This window comes from Notolepis coatsorum (genome assembly GCF_963971535.1).
Source record: "Notolepis coatsorum genome assembly, contig: SUPER_15_unloc_3, whole genome shotgun sequence".
Taxonomy (NCBI): Eukaryota; Metazoa; Chordata; class Actinopteri; order Aulopiformes; family Paralepididae; genus Notolepis; species Notolepis coatsorum.
The window spans coordinates 697147-716516 of record NW_028174864.1 but is presented as its reverse complement, the minus strand read 5'-3'; the positions used below and the strand labels follow the sequence as shown (position 1 = coordinate 716516).

The window sequence follows — 19370 nt, the reverse complement described above, 5'->3', positions numbered from 1 at the left end:
AGACTGTCTATTAGGAGGTGGTGGGGGTTTTGGGCATTTACGGTGGCCAGTTTCGAATTGCTGCCTCCCGTAGGTGCTCTTTAAGAGCGGTTTTGAATGTGGGCAGGGATTCACATTCCTTTACAGCTTTGGGTAGGGCGTTCCACATTGTTGTGGCATAATTGCTAAACGTGTTTAGTCCCTTGTTTGAGCCGAATCTGGGTTTAACATGATTTGTTGAGCTTCCTCTGGTGTAGTGGTTGTGGTATTCACTGACCTTTGGGAAGTATTTTGACATGTACATGGGCACCCCGGTCGTATAGTGTATCTTGTAGACCAGGCCCATTGCAAGTTGCTGTACTCTGTCGTCTACTCTAAGCCATCCTAGGTTGTCAAAGTGGGCAGGGGTGAGGTGGGTTCTGGGGTTCAGGTCAAGTAGTAGTCTGACCAGTTTGTTTTGTGATGTTTGTAATTTTGTTTTAAGCGCCTTTGAGGTGCTTTGGTACCATGAGGTGCACGCATAGTCATAGTATCCTTGAATGAGTGCTCCTGCCAGAGTCTTCAGGGTATTCTTGTTTACCAGAGAGGAGATCCGGTACAAGAATCTAGTTCGTTGGTTGACTTTTTTTATTACATTGGATGCCATTTTGTCACAGTAAAGATTTGCCTCTAGGATGGAACCCAGGTAGGTAATTTCGTCTTTCCTTGTGACAATATTGTCACCCACTGTAACTGAGAAGCCGTCGGTCTTGCTGAGTTTGTTATTTGAACCGAAGAGAATGGACTCTGTTTTGCCCATGTGTAATGATAGTTTGTTATCAGCGAGCCATATGCAGATTTTGCCTAGTTCCGAGCTGAGGGTTTTTTCAACCTGCAACTTGTTCTTGTCAGAGACCAGCAGGGCTGAGTCGTCCGCAAACAGGAACAAGTTGCAGTCACAGGCTGACGACATGTCATTTGCATAAATTAGGAAGAGTAGCGGTCCTAGTATGCTTCCTTGTGGAACACCACAGCTCACTGTGAGGGGGGGGATAAAGTACCGTTTACCTCTACCATCTGTTCTCTCCCCTCCAGGTAGGATTGCATCCAGCTCACTGATAAGCTATCAAAACCAATTGCTTTTAGCTTGTCCATTAGAATGGAGTGATTGACAGTGTCGAAGGCCTTTTGTAGGTCCAGCATGACCATGCCGCAGTATTTGCCCGCATCCACCTCTTGTTTGATGTGGTCGTTCAAATAGAGGAGGCATGTGTCAGTGGAGTGGGACGTTCTGAAGCCAGATTGGAATTCGTAGATTAGATTTTTTTCCGCCAGGTACTTTTCGACCTGTTCGTAGACTATTTTCTCCATGACTTTCGAGATGGAGGTAAGAATAGAAACAGGGCGGTAGTTGCCTGGGTCTAATTTGCTGCCCTTTTTGTGCAGAGGGGTCACTCTCGCAATTTTGAAGTCCTTGGGGACGTGCCCCTGTTTTATAGAGAGGTTTATTATGTGTGTGATGACTGGGGTGATGGCGGCTGCTGCGTCTCTGAGGAATTTGGAGGGGATGTTGTCATGGCCAGTGGCCTTGTTAGGTTGGAGGGCGCTCAATTTTTTGAGAACCTCATCGGTTGTTACCATTTCAAGTTTGAAGTCGTCTTTGTGGACCCCTAGGTTTTTGTAGTATGCTACTATGTGTTCTACCCCATAATGCCCTGAGTGGGAGGGTAGTTTGTTTACCAGTGTTGTGGCTATGTTTGTGAAGAAGATGTTTAAGTAATTGGCTACATCCAGCTTGTCTGTGATGAGCGTGTTGTCCGTCTTTATGTTTATGTTTATGTTTAATTTCCAAAAGTTCGCGGGGTTTGTTTTTGTTTTCCTCAGTTTTGTCGTTGATGAAATTTCTTTTTGCGGTTCTGATCATGGTGTTTACGTCATTTCTTAGTCTGTTTCTTTGAGTTTTTAGTTCAACCACGTGGGCTTGGAGTTCACTGTTTGAGCTTTTGGAAAGCTTTGTCTGACTTTTATGAAGTTCAGAGCATTTTTTGTCTCTGGTTTTCATAGCGGCCAGTATTTCAGTGTGCATCCATGGCTCAGCGCGATTTTTAACCCTGGTGGTTCTTATGGGTGCCATGTTGTTGAGTATTGCTGTGAATTTGGTTTTGAATCCAAGCCATGTTTCTTCAACCTGTGTACCACTGAGTTCATCTGACCAGTCCAAGCTCCCCAGTTCTAGGTTAAAGGCCTCTCTAGAGTAAGTTTTGAGGTCTCTAGATGTGACTGTTTTGTGACAGCCGGCCTTCTGTTTTAGCTTTTTGCGGGTACAGAAAATCATATAATGATCACTTAACCCGCATGCTATCACCCCTTTATTGGAGATCATTGACTTGTCAGAGGTCAAAATGAGGTCAATGGTGGTTTGTGTCGAATCACATACCCTTGTGGGTTGGGTGATTAGCTGGCTGGAACCGTGCAGATCAGAAAATCTACTGAAGGCCTTGAAGACGGGTGCTGCTTTACGCAGCATATCCGTGTTCCAGTCCCCAATAAGAATTTTTTCTACCCCCTCCACCCCAGCTAAACACCCATCAAGTGTGTATATATATATATATTGTATACTTGTATGCCGTGACAAATAAAACTCTTGACTTGAGGGGTTTACATTACAGCGCTGTATATTTGCAGATCAACCAATTCATTGTTGGAAAGATGAATTTGCCGCCTTTCGATCGTCACCCTACTCAACCTATTGCGTGCTTCCTGTCTCGAGTTACAAGACGAAACCTCTGACGAGTGTCATTTGACGAGCCATTCGGACAAGTGACCACGTCCGGTTTGGCCGGGTCCTGAATGGATCGGTTACCGCTGATGGCGAAAATGATTGACCGACCACCTTTGTAGCCAATGAAATTCTGGAGCCAACGGTATCTTACATGAGGGCTGATTCCTATGGTAAACAGAGAGAAGAAGAGGTTTCCTCATTCGCCGTCCAAATCAATGAGCAGTCCGCCATTTTGGACGAATTATTACCGATACAAGGATTACAAAAACATCTGTAAAACACTACTTTTCCCAGGGATTGTTATGTTTGGACCTGTACTGTAGATAAGACTACAGGTTATGGAAAAGTTATGTTTTCCAGCTCCTACCTCTCAGCTGGAACTCAAACAGGCATCTGGCAACAAGTAAACACAACGTGAGTCACTTTTATTTTTATTTCAGTGTTCAAACCTTGTGGAAGAAAGTTCAGAATGTTTCCTTTCAAAAGAGACCAGACTCATGCATGTGGTTCAAGTAATAAATCGCAAATAACTTTGGGTATGCAATCGTCAGGCGTTTTATGCAAAATGTGCCCTCAGCTTAAGGGGTTAAGAAAATGTTTGAGTTTGTTAAATACATGCTTTAGATTTTTTAAGTGCCGACTGACGTCTTCTTTTTCTGTAGCCACATACAGCTCTCGCCCTCTTTAAGTTGACACAAAGCTGGCCCCTTTCGTGACGGTGGTTTGCAAGCCTGGGGCTTTTGTGACCGCAGTCACTTGCTGATGGGGTGCGACCACTTTAGAAAATACCAACCAAGCGTGAACGTGGGGGTGGGGGGTGTGTCAAAAAATATATCAGGTATGAATTTCAAAGATACCCAGCGTACAATATGGGTTTAACACAGCTTTACAGTGGGGTCTGGAAGCTCGGAGTTGCTAATAAACAGTTTAAATCATTGTTACAAAGCGAGTGGTACTTACAGAGCGAGCCGTGTATTTCCGCCATTGGTGTCACCGCGCATGATGCACCAAGCAGCCAAATGCGAATATAGCGAATAAAAGGAATAAATAACGATCATAAAAATGAGTATACTCGTTTTTGGCGCAGAACCAGTTAATGGGTTATTGATCGTTAACGTTACCAATGATCGAGTAAGGAACGTGCTTACAATTTGCAACCCCATCTCAAACCGTCGTGACCGTTCCTACCGCAGGACCCACCAGGAAGGACGCCCCGATGGCCAGGCCGTCGGTGAAGTTGTGGGTAAAGTCGGCCGCAAGATTCAGGTACGCAGACACCTTGATGTCTATAGTTAGTGAGAGAATCAGCCAATGAGACGCACAAGAGCTACAACTGCAGACTTCAGAGAGTATCATCTACACTATCTAGTAAAGTATGATACGTTTTTTTTTTTTTTTTTTTTTTTTTATTGATATTTTTTGCACAAATCTCTCCAATATTCAAAACATATCTTTCCACATCACAATATGCAACTTCCAAGATTTGCCTTTTTCTTTTTTGTAAGAACATACAAAACATGTAAAAGACTCATACAAATACATTAACAACTGACATGGAAATTAAAAAAAGACTTGCTCCAGTTGATTGTGTATCCAGATATTTCGGAGAAGGACTCGATAATAGTTCCAATGACCCCAGCTGCTGTTTGGGGATTGCTGGATACCAATAAGATATCGTCCGCATATAAAAATTATTTATGTTCTACCTGTCCCGCTATTACCCCTTTGATGTCTTGATTAGTCCTTAGTGCGATAGCAAGTGGTTCGAGGAAGAGCGCAAACATTTGGGGAGAAAGCGGAGAACCTTGTCTCGTCCCCCGCCCTAGATTAAAGGGCGAGGATACGATCCCGTTGGTCAATACTGATGCCATCGGATTTGTGTATAACAATTTTACCCACCCAGTAAACGATGGTCCGAACCCGAAGCGCTCTAGCGTGTGAAATAAGAATGCAAATTCCACCTTATCAAAGGCCTTTTCGGCGTCCAATGAGAAGGCCACTGTAGGTTCTGTATCATTCCTAACCTTCCACATTATGTGTAGGAGTCTGCGGATATTATCAGCTGAGTTTCTCCCCTTCACAAAGCCCACTTGATCTGAATGCACCAAAGTTGGTAGTACATCTTCTATTCTATTCGCTAGTATCTTTGCCAATACTTTTTCTTCCAAATTGCTCAGGGATATAGGCCTATAGTTTCCACAGTATTGAGGGTCTTTGCCCTTTTTCTGTAGTAACGTAATAGTGACCGATCTCAAGCTAGTGGGCAATCCCCCTTTTAACAATGAATCTTGATATACTTTTAATAGTCTCGGAGCGATTATATCACTGAATTGTTTGTAGAAATCGGGAGTAAACCCGTCATCTCCTGGTGCTTTACCCAATTTAAGGCTGTTGATTGCCGCATGTATTTCCTCTATCGAGACCCCCCCCCTCCATTGATTTTACTTGTTGTTTCGATAACGACGGTAATTTACTTTTGTCGAAGAACGCGTCCAGTTTTACCTGATCCACCGCTGTCTGTGGGGTATATAAATCCTGGTAGAAGCACCTGAAAACATTATTAATTTCCTTTTTGTCTGTAATAATCTTGTCATCTTTATTACAAATTGAGGATATAATATTTTGACTTTGCATTTGATTAACCCTATTCGCTAGTATTTTACCCGCTCTCTCCCCTTGTTCATAATATCTTTGGTTGGTCCTAAATAACGCATATTCAGCCTTCTTTTGATATATGTTGTTCAATTCGTATTTGGATTTGTTTAGGTTTCTCCACGTTTCTGGGTCTGGTCTCTGACTGTGCTGTTTCGAGAGTATTTTAATTTCCTCGTCTAACGCTGTCATTTTTGGTTTCTCTGCCCTTTTTAGTATTGCACTGTATTGTATGAGTCGCCCTCTCATGTAAGCTTTACATGTGTCCCACATTATGCCACTATCATCTATTGACCCTTCATTAAGTTCCCAGAATTCCTTAAATATAGTTCTAATGTATGCACACAACCCTTCATCATTTAACATCAGGTTATTGAATCGCCATCTCCGAGATCGTTGCCCTTCCTCAATGGATGTGATCACTAAATCAACCGGAGCATGGTCAGATATTACAATGTTCCCTATCCCAGTATCTGCTACTTGTTCTACCAGTGCGCTAGAGATCAGGAAATAGTCTATTCTAGAGTATGAGGAATGCGGGTGAGAGTAAAACGTGTAGTCTCTTTCCTGTGGGTTCATATTCATAACCCTCCAAATATCCACTAGACCCAATTCCTCTACCAGTACACCAACCGCCAGTCTCCCTGCGTTGTCAGCGGTCCTGGGTTGATACGATTTGTCCATTAAGGTGTTTCCAACCAGGTTGAAGTCCCCCCCCTATGATTACGTTGCTATTCCCTATTTTCCTGATCACCTCACATACTTCATGGAAAAAGTCTGAGGACGACCCGTTGGGCGCATATATATTAGCTAAGGTAGTCCTCTGTCCCTCCAAATCAGCATCCAGTATAACCCATCTTCCTTCATCATGTGAGAAACTATTGTGCACCTTAATGTCTTATGTTTTTTCTCACCAATATTGCCACCCCCCTCTTCCTAGAGGAGAACGTACTATAGAATATTTGTCCCACCCAATCCCTCTTAAGCTTGGCCGACTCCTCCTCATTCAGGTGCGATTCCTGAATTAGTGCAATATCCGTCTCTTTTTGTTTCAAGAACGTCAGTATCCTTTTCCTCTTAATGGGATGATGACATCCGTCTATATTCCACGATACTATTTTAATCAGCCCCATATTCCTCGTAATGTATCTCCCCTGTGCAATCCAGGACGTATTACCTCTATGTCTGGGGCGCAATCTCCCATACTTCCATATCTAAGAACCTGAGACTGTGAAGATATATATACAATAGTATAGCACATAAATGAAATAAAAAAGAACACATAAAAACATAAATACATTCCCCCCCCCCACATTTACCCAAGCTACATTCGATAGGACCCCAGATAGAACAATTGTACCGAGGGTGAGATCGATACTCACCCGTGCACCTTGGTCCCCCTCGACTAACAGAGGAGTGCATATGGCACAAGGCAGGTTGCCCAAAACCGTGCCCCTACTATTTTGTATACCCTGATGTAACGTATGGCTCACACTGTAATCTATATACAGTGCGATCAATTCAACTGAACTTGTCAAAACGGTAAAGTTTTATCTATCCAGGATATTTCCCCTCCCACATTTTTAGCATACTCTCCTATTCATTGCCCTCTATTCTCATTTCACGTTTTTTTTCTTTTTTTTTCTTCTTCTTTTTCATATACATATTGGCACTTTGTGATGTTAGTTATTCTATGACGATGCCCCTGTGACTTATCTGTATCCACGCGCTTCTTGAACGTTATTTTAATTGTCCGCCTCCGACTGTCCCCGTCTGAATCCCTGTAGTTTCTCCCGGTATCCGTGATGTCCATTGCCCTGCTGTGTGGGGCCTTCAGTCCCCGTCGCCTTTATGTCGTCCCCCGGTCCCCGTTTTCTTCCAACTGTCTGCCAGGTAGACAGCCGCAGTATCTCCTCTCGATCCGGGTCGGTAGTCGGGTTCACCACTGTGATCTTGAATCCACGTCTTGCCATATCCGCCGTCGCCTCCGCTGCGTTCTGGTACAGGCGGGTGCCATCCTCGTAGAATACCCTCATCTTCGCTGGATACGGTGTCTGGAACTTGAGATTCTTCTCCTTCATTATTATCTTGGCCTCGGCATATTCTCCTCGCTTCTTCAGTATTTCAGTGGGGAAGTCATGGTCGACATAGAAGCGTTCGTTGTCACATGAGACGTTTTTCTTCTGCCACGTTCGGCGTATTATCTCTTCCTTCATTTTGTACATGATTGACCGTGGCTTCAGCTGTGGGTTGTTAGGCCTTGGGGCCAGTGCCCGGTGTGCTCGTTCGATACGAAGGTCCATGTCATGAGGCAGGCCGAGTGCGTCCTTAAACAGGCCGTCTAGAGGGGAGCTCCAGTAGCTCACCGCGTACCTCGAGCGCTATTTCGGCGCCGGGGACAACCGTGCTCGTCACGGATCTGGGGTTTAGCGAGTTCGATTCCCGGACTGCAGCCGTATCTTTCTCAGAGTGTCTTCCCCCCATCTGTACCCCCATTCAACCTGTTTCTGTCGGTCATTCTTGACCAGAGAAAATGCGATAAACGCAAAAAAGAGCCAGCGGAATGGCCAAAGTTTAAAAAAAAAAACAGGCCGTCTAGAAATCCATGCATGTCCTTTCCCTCTTTCTCCTCTGGGATACCATATACCTGCAGGTTCTCTCTCCTCGTTCTGCCCTCTTGGTCGAGCAGTTTAGCCTCCATGTCGGCATGCCTCTGTATCAGTTTCTTGATTAAAACCGTCGCCGCATCAAGCACATTTTCATTTTCTCCGATTCTCCCCTCCGTTTCACCGAGCCTGTCGTTCATTCTGTTCATATCATTCTTTATTTCCCGAAATTGACGTTCATTGTCTTTTCTGAAGTCTTTGAGCTCCTTGTATATGTTCAACAGCGTGGCCTCTCGTTCATAGTCATCGTCGCCATCTTTTCCTCCCGTTACGTCGTCATTCTCTGCCATTCCGTCATCCTTTTCAGTTGTTTCAGTTCGCCCTACGTCTCGTGATAGCCCCTTCTTTCATCCCTATTAAATATATACCCTGGTGTTGTTAATAAATGTTTTCCGGGGCTATATCATTTTGCTGTCGGGGAGCTCGCGAGTTAAGCAGCCATGTTCTTCCGCGGTCAAACCGGAAGTCAAGGTGCATCAGTGTTAATGCTTTTTTTTTATTTATGTTTTCAGTTCTTAAAAGTGTTGGGTTTATAATTCAGTTAGACATTAGTGTAAAAACACTGAAGTCTGCGTTCAGGATGACAGCATGTACATTAATTACTACTGTGTATAGTAATAATACCAAGAAGAAGGTCTCTAAGTTGACTCACTAACCAGCTGTTTGAGAACGGGATCAAAAGGTCCGTCTGAACATTTATGCACATGTATTGGGACTGTCCACCAGTTAAGGCATTCTGGAAAGATGTGACCCAGCAATTATCAAAACTCGTATCTTGGAATATACCAGTACACCCCTCTGTATTGCTTTTGAATGATGTTTTTGAGTTTGCAGTAAATCCACAGCTAAAGAGATTGGTTTTATCGGGTATCACAGTAGCTAAAAAACTGATCGCATCACGCTGGTTTCAACCGGAAAAAATGTGCCGGAAAGTTTGGTCTCTTACATATCTCGATGTGATTTATCAAGAAATATCTACAGCAAGAATTCTGGGTCTCAACGAATCCAAAATGTCAATGTGGTTAGAAGTGGTGGAGAGAATAAAAGCTAGCTTATAATGGTAGTGTCTGGTTAGGAGTGAGGGATAATGGAGGTACTATCCAAGGAGGGGTCCGGGAGGGGGGGGGTTCGAGCTGGAGCATATGTGTGTAGGGTTTTAGAAAATAGGTATTAGGGGTATATCCTGTATAAGGCATTTGTATAAATGTTAATTTCGTTGGATATACACTGTATACGGTAAAATATTATTATAGACTTTTTTTTTTGTCTTGTTTCTGTACTTGCATGTAATTTTAGTCACCTTGACTGTTAGTTTCATTACGCATTGTGTGTTGAGTACTGACTTTTAATAATTTTTGTTTTGCAATAATAAAAAAAAAAAAAAAAAAAAAAAGAAAAAAAAAGTCAGTCTGAAAACATGTTGGATGAATAAATTATCTCCTCAGCCGGGCTTTTCTCTTCATCTTTCTCTTTCTTTGGTGGCTTCTGATCTTTGCCTTCCTTCCCCTCTTTCGTCATTTCCTCCCCCTCGTCTTCCTCTCCGTCGCTCTCCTTTGCCTTGGGAGCGGCTGGCGATGGAAGGACAAACACAAAGCATCATTTAATGCTACTTTGCTAAGAGCAACCATAACAAATATATAATTTGAAATGGGCTCAGATGTAGTGACATTCAGCAACTATTGGGCGAGGAGGAGAGGTTGGATGGGGGAGTGCAGGAGAATGGAGGAGAGGGATAGAGGAGAGGAATAGAGGAGAGGAGGAGAATAGAGAGGAGAGGAATAGAGGAGAGGAATAGAGGAGAGGAATGGAGAGGAATAGAGGAGAGGAATATAATAGAGAGGAGGAGAATAGAGAGGAACAGAGACTGAGAATAGAGAGAATAGAGAGGAGAGGAATAGAGGAGAGAAATAGAGAGAATAGAGATGAAGAATGGGGAGGAGAATAGAGAGGAGGAGAATAGAAGAGAGGAATAGAGGAGAGGAATGGAGAGGATGAGAATAGAGGAGAGGAATAGAAGAGAGGAATAGAGGAGAGGAATGGGGAGGAGAATAGAGAGGAGAGGAATAGAAGAGGAATAGAGGAGAGGGATAGAGGAGAGGAATGGAGGAGAGGAATGGAGGGGAATAGAGGAGAGGAATAGAGAGGAGAGGAATAGAGGAGAGGAATAAAGGAGAATAGAGAGAGGAATGGAGAGGAGGAATAAAGAGAGGAATGGAGAGAATAGAGGAAAATAGAGAGGAGAGGAATAGATCGGTTCCCAGCAGAGAGACCTACCATGTGAATGACTTGTGTTCCCAGAGACCTACCATGTGAATGACTTGTGTTCCCAGAGAGACCTACCATGTGAATGACTTGTGTTTCCAGAGACCTACCATGTGAATGACTTGTGTTCCCAGATACCTACCATGTGAATGACTTGTGTTCCCAGAGACCTACCATGTGAATGACTTGTGTTCCCAGAGAGACCTACCATGTGAATGACTTGTGTTCCCAGAGACCTACCATGTGAATGACTTGTGTTCCCAGATACCTACCATGTGAATGACTTGTGTTCCCAGAGAGACCTACCATGTGAATGACTTGTGTTCCCAGAGACCTACCATGTGAATGACTTGTGTTCCCAGAGACCTACCATGTGAATGACTTGTGTTCCCAGCAGACACCTACCATGTGAATGTGAATGGCCTCCACCCTTCAACAGGCGCACAAACTTCTCCACGACCAGGAAGGCCACGATCCCCCCCCCCCCCCCCCCCCGACACTCAACTAACCGCCTCGGCCAGTCCTTCATACCAGCGGCCATCAGGCTCCACAACAGTGGGCAGGGACTGCTGCCAGACATCCAACTAGAACTAATAGGAACCCAAGGAGGACAATAACACTACCTTATGCATACTGCACCTTATGTGAATACTGTGATACTGTGAATACTGTATATTTCAGTTAGTTAGATAGTAAATTATAACACTACCTTATGCATACTGCACCTTATGTGAATACTGTATATTTCAGTTAGTTAGATAGTAAATTATAACACTACCTTATGCATACTGCACCTTATGTGAATACTGTATTTTTTCAGTTACCGGTAGTTAGATAGTAAATTATATTGACTTATTTGTTTACACTGCTTGTGTTGTTTTTACAACCTCAGTGTTTCCCCTACCATTGCACCGTCAACCGGACGCCCCGCCCCTCCAGAACAAATATATTTAAAAAAAATATATATATATATATACCGTACTTTTCGGACTATAAGCCGCGGCTTTTTCCCCCATTTTTCGACCCTGCGGCTTATATAACGGTGCGGCTTATATGTGGACAAAACCCGAAAATCGAAATATTGCTTTTTTTACTGCATTGAAATGTTATTTATCTGTTCCCTTATTTGCTAAACTTAATACAAATGAGTTAATTCTTGTTATTTGTCCGACAGTATTGTGTCCCAATGGGAGTCATTCTCTGGAGAGGTGGGAACTTAAAGCTCAATATAAGAACGGCCATGCACCACCACTCACAGAATCGAGAAAGAGCACTCAATCTGTCAATCCTTTCCGTGTCCGGGCCGGGTGAGGTTTCCCGTGTTGAGTCAAATTAAGCCGCAGGCTCCACTCCTTACATATGGTAATTAAACATTAAAACACATGCGGCTTATAGTCCAGTGCGGCTTATATATGTACACATCATTCAATTTAGCTGCTGCGGCTTATAGTGCGAAAAGTACGGTATATATATTTTTTTTTAAAGTTTGCTTTAATCAGCTAAATTATAGCTAAATTATACATAAATCGGTTTTCATATAAATCAATCTTCACTAAGACATTAAACCGGTGGTGCAGCGCGGTCTACGGAGACGCAGAAACCAAATCCATTCCGAGACAACTCCGAGACTGACTAGCATCGCACGTAACAAGTCTCAGGGCTAGATCCACAAAGAATAGATTGCACGGTGCTAATTGCACCCTTACTTACAATTCACTATGAATTGAAAAGGGGGGACCCTGGTGTAAATAAGACGAAAGTCTTTCTCTGGTCTGCATCCCCTTAACAATTGTGTGTATTGAGCCGTACTGTATTGTACCCATTCTGCAATCTGTTAATAAAGTTTTCATTCAATCAATCACCTTGTTAATATTTATTCACCTAATTTATGTGCAATCATTTCATTTCAGCTCAGTGTAGAGAAATGCACCGATACTAACAACCGCCTTACTAGTAGTTTTGGGGGCCTACCACCCCCCCTGAAAAAAATCCTAGGTGAAACACTGTACCTGTACCCCCCCCCCCCCCCCTCCCCCTCCCCATGCTGCTATGATGCCTGAATTTTCCCAAGGGGATCGATAAAGGAATATCTTATCTTATCTTATCTATGTTCTGGATCTACTGGGTTTGGACAGGCAGCAAGATCAGCAAAGCATGACATATGAAGATGTAGTTGTTTGTAGTTTAAATGTCAATAAGTCGGCTATCAAGTAGAGCGTTTCATCATCACAATTTCAATGTATCTTTGAAATTAGATTTATTTTTTATTTAAAAAGCATTACTGTATATTTTATTGCATTTTTATTCTATTTTATTCTACTCTTATCTTAGGCAATTTGATTTGTTTTGTTATTCTTATTCGTGACCTGTTCTGTCTAAATGTTTAATGTTGAGCGATTTGCCAAATTTCCCTCGGGATAATAAAAGTATTTCTATTCTATTCTATTCTACAGGAGATCCAGGGTTTAAAACATGCAGGAACAAGGAATTACGACCCTTCCCACGTTTCAGTGTTGCAACCTTCATTAGATAATTAAGCAATATTTCTCAACAGGGAGGACTATACCGTGAGACTTGGTAGTAACCAGGTTAGTACTATTCTTTACTATTATTAGTGAAGAGTTTTATTTATCCATTTGTTTTTTAACCCTTTCACTGCCACACGACAGCCGGTTAACCCTTTCACTGTGACAATACAGAAGGTTAGCCCTTTACCGACGGCGATGCTCCATCATTAGCATCATTAGCTCTGCGGATGCTAAAGGGTTAAATGAGAGAGTGTTCCACCTCTACCACTCGATCCAATAACAGTTCCATACCGTGGCCGTGGCCGTGGTCATGTGACTCTTCACTGGCGTGTGAGTGGCCAGGTCCTTCATCTCCTGTGTGAGAATGGGGTGCTGCAAGAACAAACGAGAGGAAAAGGTCAAACAGATCATATAATAAATAATAAACTTTATTTGTGTTTACTGCTTGATGCACTACAGGGCCAGGCTGCGTGTATCCTTTCCGCAACGGAATTCGGTTTCCGGGTTCCTCTGATTGGCCGCGACCCCCACGTGACCCGCCCCCCTATCCACCGCGGACTCGCTCGCTTCCTCAATTTATACGCATGGAAGTATTGACTGAATGAATGAATGAATGAAAACTTTATTTAACAGATTGCAGAATGGGTACAATACAGTACGGCTCAATACACACAATTGTTAAGGGGATGCAGACCTGAGAAAGACGTTTGTCTTGTTTACATCAGGGTCCCCCATTTTCAATTCATATAGAACGACTACGCTGTAACAAATCATTAAAAGCATATACCGTTAACTGGAATATGTTGTGCCTTTACACATATGTTGGATTATGTAATCGGTTTGTCATGACAAACAAATAAAAAAATCGCGATTTACCCACTGGCTACAACAACACTCAGTTATCGCGATATGATTTTTTGCCATATCGCCCAGCCCTAATGAAAAGCGCTATACAAATAAAGTTATTATTATTATTATTACTACCCAGAGCGTGGGGGATGAGGTGGAGGAAGGCGTCTCCCAGAAGTCCTCCGGAGGCGAAGCTGAGCAGCACCTTCAGCAGGTTCTGGTGTTTGTCCGTGTTGGACTGGACCGGGATGAGGAAGAGGATGAGGAAGGGCGCGGCGCTGATCAGCAGAGTGGCTCCAATGGCCTAGAGAGGTAAACAAAGAGACCAGGGTTTATGTTTATGTTTATTAGGATCCCCATTAGTCATCATCAACGTGTTGACTATTCCTCCTGGGGTCCTCACAGATAAACACATACAAATATGAAACATTCAGTGTAACTCAGTTATATATCACATCCATAATCAATAGAAAATAAAACAAAAGGTCATAGGTGAATCCATTTCACCATACCTTTAAAAAAAGCACAAAGTAAACAGAAGGAGTTTGGATAACATGGCTGCAGCTACACTCATGCATGATGACATATATTGATTTCCTTCCGGATTATGGCTCCTTTAAGTTTATTTTTGAAACTGTCCTTGTTTTCCGTCCGTATGATATGTAATGGGATCCTATTCCAGTATGTTATGGCTCTATACTATACATTGCAGTTTTCTTTAGAGCGTTGGTTCTAGGCAGAGGTAGGGTGAAGCGACTACTTGAAGCATGTATTATGGTCATGTCTATCATTGGTGGATAAAAGCATAGAATACAATTGAGTGTGTTTACCTAAGGTACAAATGTTCTTTAAAAACCTAATCAAACTGCATGCTAGCCTCTCCTCCACCCTCAACCACACAGGGATTCAGAAAGGTGATCTTGAACACATCAAACCCGTGTTTCCATGCTGCCGATACCGGAGTCATAACCTTTGATTGTAGTCCGATACGGAGTACTTTACTCAGCGGTGTAGCCTTAGAGACCACTGGTTTGGGGTCACTAGGCAGACATGTATATACTGTACCTGTAGGGTTATATTCAAAGGTTGAAACTTTCCATGGGAATATATGAGAATTAATGGGAATGAACCAGAAAAGAAAAAGGAAATATAGGGGTTATTTGCACAGGCTGTATTTACCATGTCATATGAAGGGTATCTGCAAGTTCAATTTAAGACTTTTTAAGACCTTTTTAATACCACTCAGAGCGAACCACGACAATGCTAGCAAAACAACAACAACACATAGCGACACTGAACTGGGAGCTGCACCAATTTAAATGATTGCACGTTCCATATAAGCTGTCACCAGACAAGCTCCTGGTAGCCCCGCAATAAACAACATTTCATACATTTTATATTATTTCATCTCCCGACAGCCCAACCAAAATGTAATACCTGTGCAAATGAAATGTAAGACTTTTTAACTGAACTGACCTGGGACACCTTTCCCAGAGTCTTAAACTCGGCTAGATGATCCATAATCCACTTCCATTAATTTGTGCTAAGCTAGGCTATCTTGCAGCCAGATAGCTTTCTACTGAACACACAGAGAGGAAACTGGTATCTATCTTCTTGTCTGACTCTGGAGAAGACGGTGAGCACATAATCCCATAGTTTCCCATAATGTTGGCGTGTTTCTTTAACATCAACATACTGTATGTGACATGGTGTTACGCTGCATGGTGTTGCTGTGGTTTGGGTTGTCTGCTTATTATGGGAACTGTGTCACACAGGGTTGCACTCTGTCACCTCACTGCAACGTTACAGCTTCCTGTTCACATACTTGCTGTATATCTGTATATCTGAGAGTCTATATTCAGGGTTGATTGTTTCTAATCTACATATAGATGGGCTCAGTGGCAGTGCGTTGCTAGGCAACAGATTGGACCCAGGGCCCTATTCCCCGTACCTGGTTCAACTAAGTCGATCAAGAGTCCCATTATCCAGATTCAATTAACCCGATGTTTGAAGCCGGGATTTTCCTGTTCCTCGAAGGTGGATTAAGTCTCGTTAACTCGAACCAGACTTGAGACCCAGGATAAGTGCGCGCGGCCGCTTCAGTTGAAAAGCCAGCAAGTATCGATAGCAGAAATTCTGATTTTCTAACGGCATTGATTGATTAATTGATTTAAAACTTTATTAACAGATTGCAGTACGGCTCAATAGCCTCGCCGACAAGTTAAATGCATAATCTATAGGCTAATTTTAAGTCCCTCATTACCCCAATCAATCAGATTATATTTCTTTAAACTTGCCTGCTGGCAGTAGGTTTATGGAATGGATAATCAAATGAGATCTTGCTAGCGAAAATAATTAGTTCAACTGTTTCAGAATAAGGATACGGCTCTCTTACCCATTGATTGATGTATGGTGGATGTTTTACTTATCTGCACTGTGGTGTGACGGTTTGTCCTTTTGACTTTCACGCAGACGACCCGCGTTCGAATCCCCCCTTCTTCTAGTCTTTTTCTTCTTTTTGCAATGTAGGAATAATTCAATTTGGTGCACGTTGAGAGCTATATAAAGAATGACATCCTCAATGCATGTAGATTTATAATATTTTAACTTAAAACTAGGCTACTTTTGCGTATAATCATTAATATTATATTCCAAAAAAATTATATTGGAAACGCGGGGTTTCGAACTCGGGTCGCCCGGTTGACAGGATTAAGCACTAGCAGTTGGACCACTGTGCCAGACGGGATATATCCATTGTGTATCCATCAATGGACAAGAGACCTGTGTTTCGAATATTTTTCTTTTGAATGAAGTTTTATCTCTTTATTCTCAAATGCATTAATGTGACGTCAACGGCTCATTCAATTTCTCAAATCCGTCAAACAGCGCATCTCATCAGACATTTTAATCCCAGTTACAATATCACAATAACGTGTGAGTGATGATACAATTCAACAATCCTCAGAGTCCTCGTAATTCATAATCCACAAAAACCACAATCCACGCATAGACACTTCAATTTTATGCTTGAATGAAACACAATCCGGGCGCTCCGTTAAGCAAATCTACAGCGGAGAATATATGAAACTAATCAGAGCCAAACGGCCGATAGGTTTCATTCATTAAAAATATCCCAGCGGGATTCACATTTGCAATGCGCCTGCAGCGTGTATCGCACTCCGAGCGCCGTATATGACGTGCATTATTTTATTTAGGACAAAGTAAATCTATAGGCTGAATATGATTTATTATCAGCATTTAGTTCTATTATTATACATTTCAAAAGCCCCCTCTAGGAAAACGAAGCACAGAAACATAATTCAGAATGGTATAATGCAGATCTAGACTGTGAGAATCATTTCAGGAAGCGAGCTGGCAATTCTTTGCGGGCGCGTGGCCATGGTTCATCCAGCTAACTGAACTTAACCCTGCTCTCGACCAGGCTCAAACTTTTTGATCTGTTGTCATGGTGATTTAGACAATCGAGCGTCGGGGAACAGAAAGGTCCGGCTTAAGTCAGGCTATGCTGGAAATTATCCGGCTAACTCAGTTAGCCAGGTACGGGGAACGGGGCCCTGGTGTATTTCCTGTTGCAGTGTTTACTAATATCAAATATAGGCGTGTTGTCCATTTAGAATGTTTATGGTGCAGTGTTTACTAATATCAAATATAGGCGTGTTGTCCATTTAGAATGTTTATGTTGCAGTGTTTACTAATATCAAATATAGGTGTGTTGTCCATTTAGAATGTTTATGTTGCAGTGTTTACTAATATCAAATATAGGCGTGTTGTCCATTTAGAATGTTTATGTTGCAGTGTTTACTAATATCAAATATAGGCGTGTTGTCCATTTAGAATGTTTATGGTGCAGTGTTTACTAATATCAAATATAGGCGTGTTGTGCATTGAGAATGTTTATGTTGCAGTGTTTACTAATATCAAATATAGGCGTGTTGTCCATTTAGAATGTTTATGTTGCAGTGTTTACTAATATCAAATATAGGCGTGTTGTCCATTTAGAATGTTTATGTTGCCAAGTTGAAACCGTGTATAAACTGACTGCCTACTGACTCTAGTGAGTCATGTGTTGTGATTGATTATCTGCCTTAGAAAGGTCCAGAACATTTTCTATTTAGTAGAAAGAATGACAGCAATGGTTCAGGACAACTGGTCAGGTGACCCATAGAAACGTCACTATGAATTAGAAGTACGATGGTGTCAGACAACAGCACGCCTGTTCTAGGAGGGTTGATGAAGCCTGTTCTAGGAGGGTTGATGAAGCCTGTTCTAGGAGGGTCGATGAAGCCTGTTCTAGGAGGGTCGATGAAGCCTGTTCTAGGAGGGTTGATGAAGCCTGTTCTAGGAGGGTTGATGAAGCCTGTTCTAGGAGGGTCGATGAAGCCTGTTCTAGGAGGGTCGATGAAGCCTGTTCTAGGAGGGTCGATGAAGCCTGTTCTAGGAGGGTCGATGAAGCCTGTTCTAGGAGGGTCGATGAAGCCTGTTCTAGGAGGGTCGATGAAGCCTGTTCTAGGAGGGTTGATGAAGCCTGTTCTAGGAGGGTCGATGAAGCCTGTTCTAGGAGGGTCGATGAAGCCTGTTCTAGGAGGGTCGATGAAGCCTGTTCTAGGAGGGTCGATGAAGCCTGTTCTAGGAGGGTTGATGAAGCCTGTTCTAGGAGGGTCGATGAAGCCTGTTCTAGGAGGGTCGATGAAGCCTGTTCTAGGAGGGTCAATAAAGCCTGTTCTAGGAGGGTCGATGAAGCCTGTTCTAGGAGGGTTGATGAAGCCTGTTCTAGGAGGGTCGATGAAGCCTGTTCTAGGAGGGTCGATGAATGAAAAACCCAACACTAAACCAAATAGCGCCACATCAAGGTTTGGTTTGTGTTGCACAGGGGCTTATGGAGGTGATGGGATCATACCTGCGTCCAGAGCTCCACCAGGTCTCTCTTCTCTCCCTCCGCCTCCCGCTTCACTCGCTCCTCTCCGTGCGCGTGTCCATGGCCACTCTCTTTGTGCACACGCACAACCTCCTCATCATCATGGGCGTGTCCGTGGTGTTCCTCATCATGGGCGTGTCCGTGGTCGTGTCCGTGGTGTTCCTCATCATGGGCGTGTCCGTGGGCGTGTCCGTGGTGTTCCTCATCATGGGCGTGTCCGTGGGCGTGTCCGTGGTGTTCCTCATCATGGGCGTGTCCGTGGTGTTCCTCATCATGGGCGTGTCCGTGGGCGTGTCCGTGGTGTTCCTCATCATGGGCGTGTCCGTGGGCGTGTCCGTGGGCGTGGTGTCCCTCATCAGGCAGGTTGGCCTCCGCGCTCCACTTACTCGCTCCGTGGTGCATTTTTACCTGAGGACCGTGGCCGTGGCAACCGCCTTCACCATGGGAGTGGGCGTGGCCGTGATGATGGTGGCCGTGGTCGCCATGGGAATGGCTGTGAGCGACAGCAAGCAGCAACACTGCAGACGTGAGCAGCAGACGTACATGGGTCATCTCGGCCCCTGTGAGGGAGAGGGAGAGGGAGAGACTGTTGAGAAATAAAGAAACACAAACATTGTATGGTTGGTGGGTTAACAACCTCTTGAGCCCGGAGCCCTATTTTCTGAAAATCCGCCTAAAAATACATACCTAAGTAAATGGAAGATTGCTCCACTTGGGTTAGGGTTGATTGTTTCAAA

The 19370-nt window shown here is 43.4% G+C and overlaps 1 long non-coding RNA gene across 1 annotated transcript; it reads right to left on the bottom strand.

Moving 5' to 3' along the window:
* Positions 1-13145: 13145 nt before the first annotated feature.
* LOC311242267 lies at positions 13146-18699 on the bottom strand. Its single transcript, XR_014620606.1, has 3 exons — positions 18616-18699; positions 13833-14001; positions 13146-13220 (listed from the first exon to the last, which is right to left on the bottom strand). It is a non-coding gene; the product is annotated as an uncharacterized lncRNA (long non-coding RNA).
* Between the last annotated feature and the right edge of the window lie 671 nt (positions 18700-19370).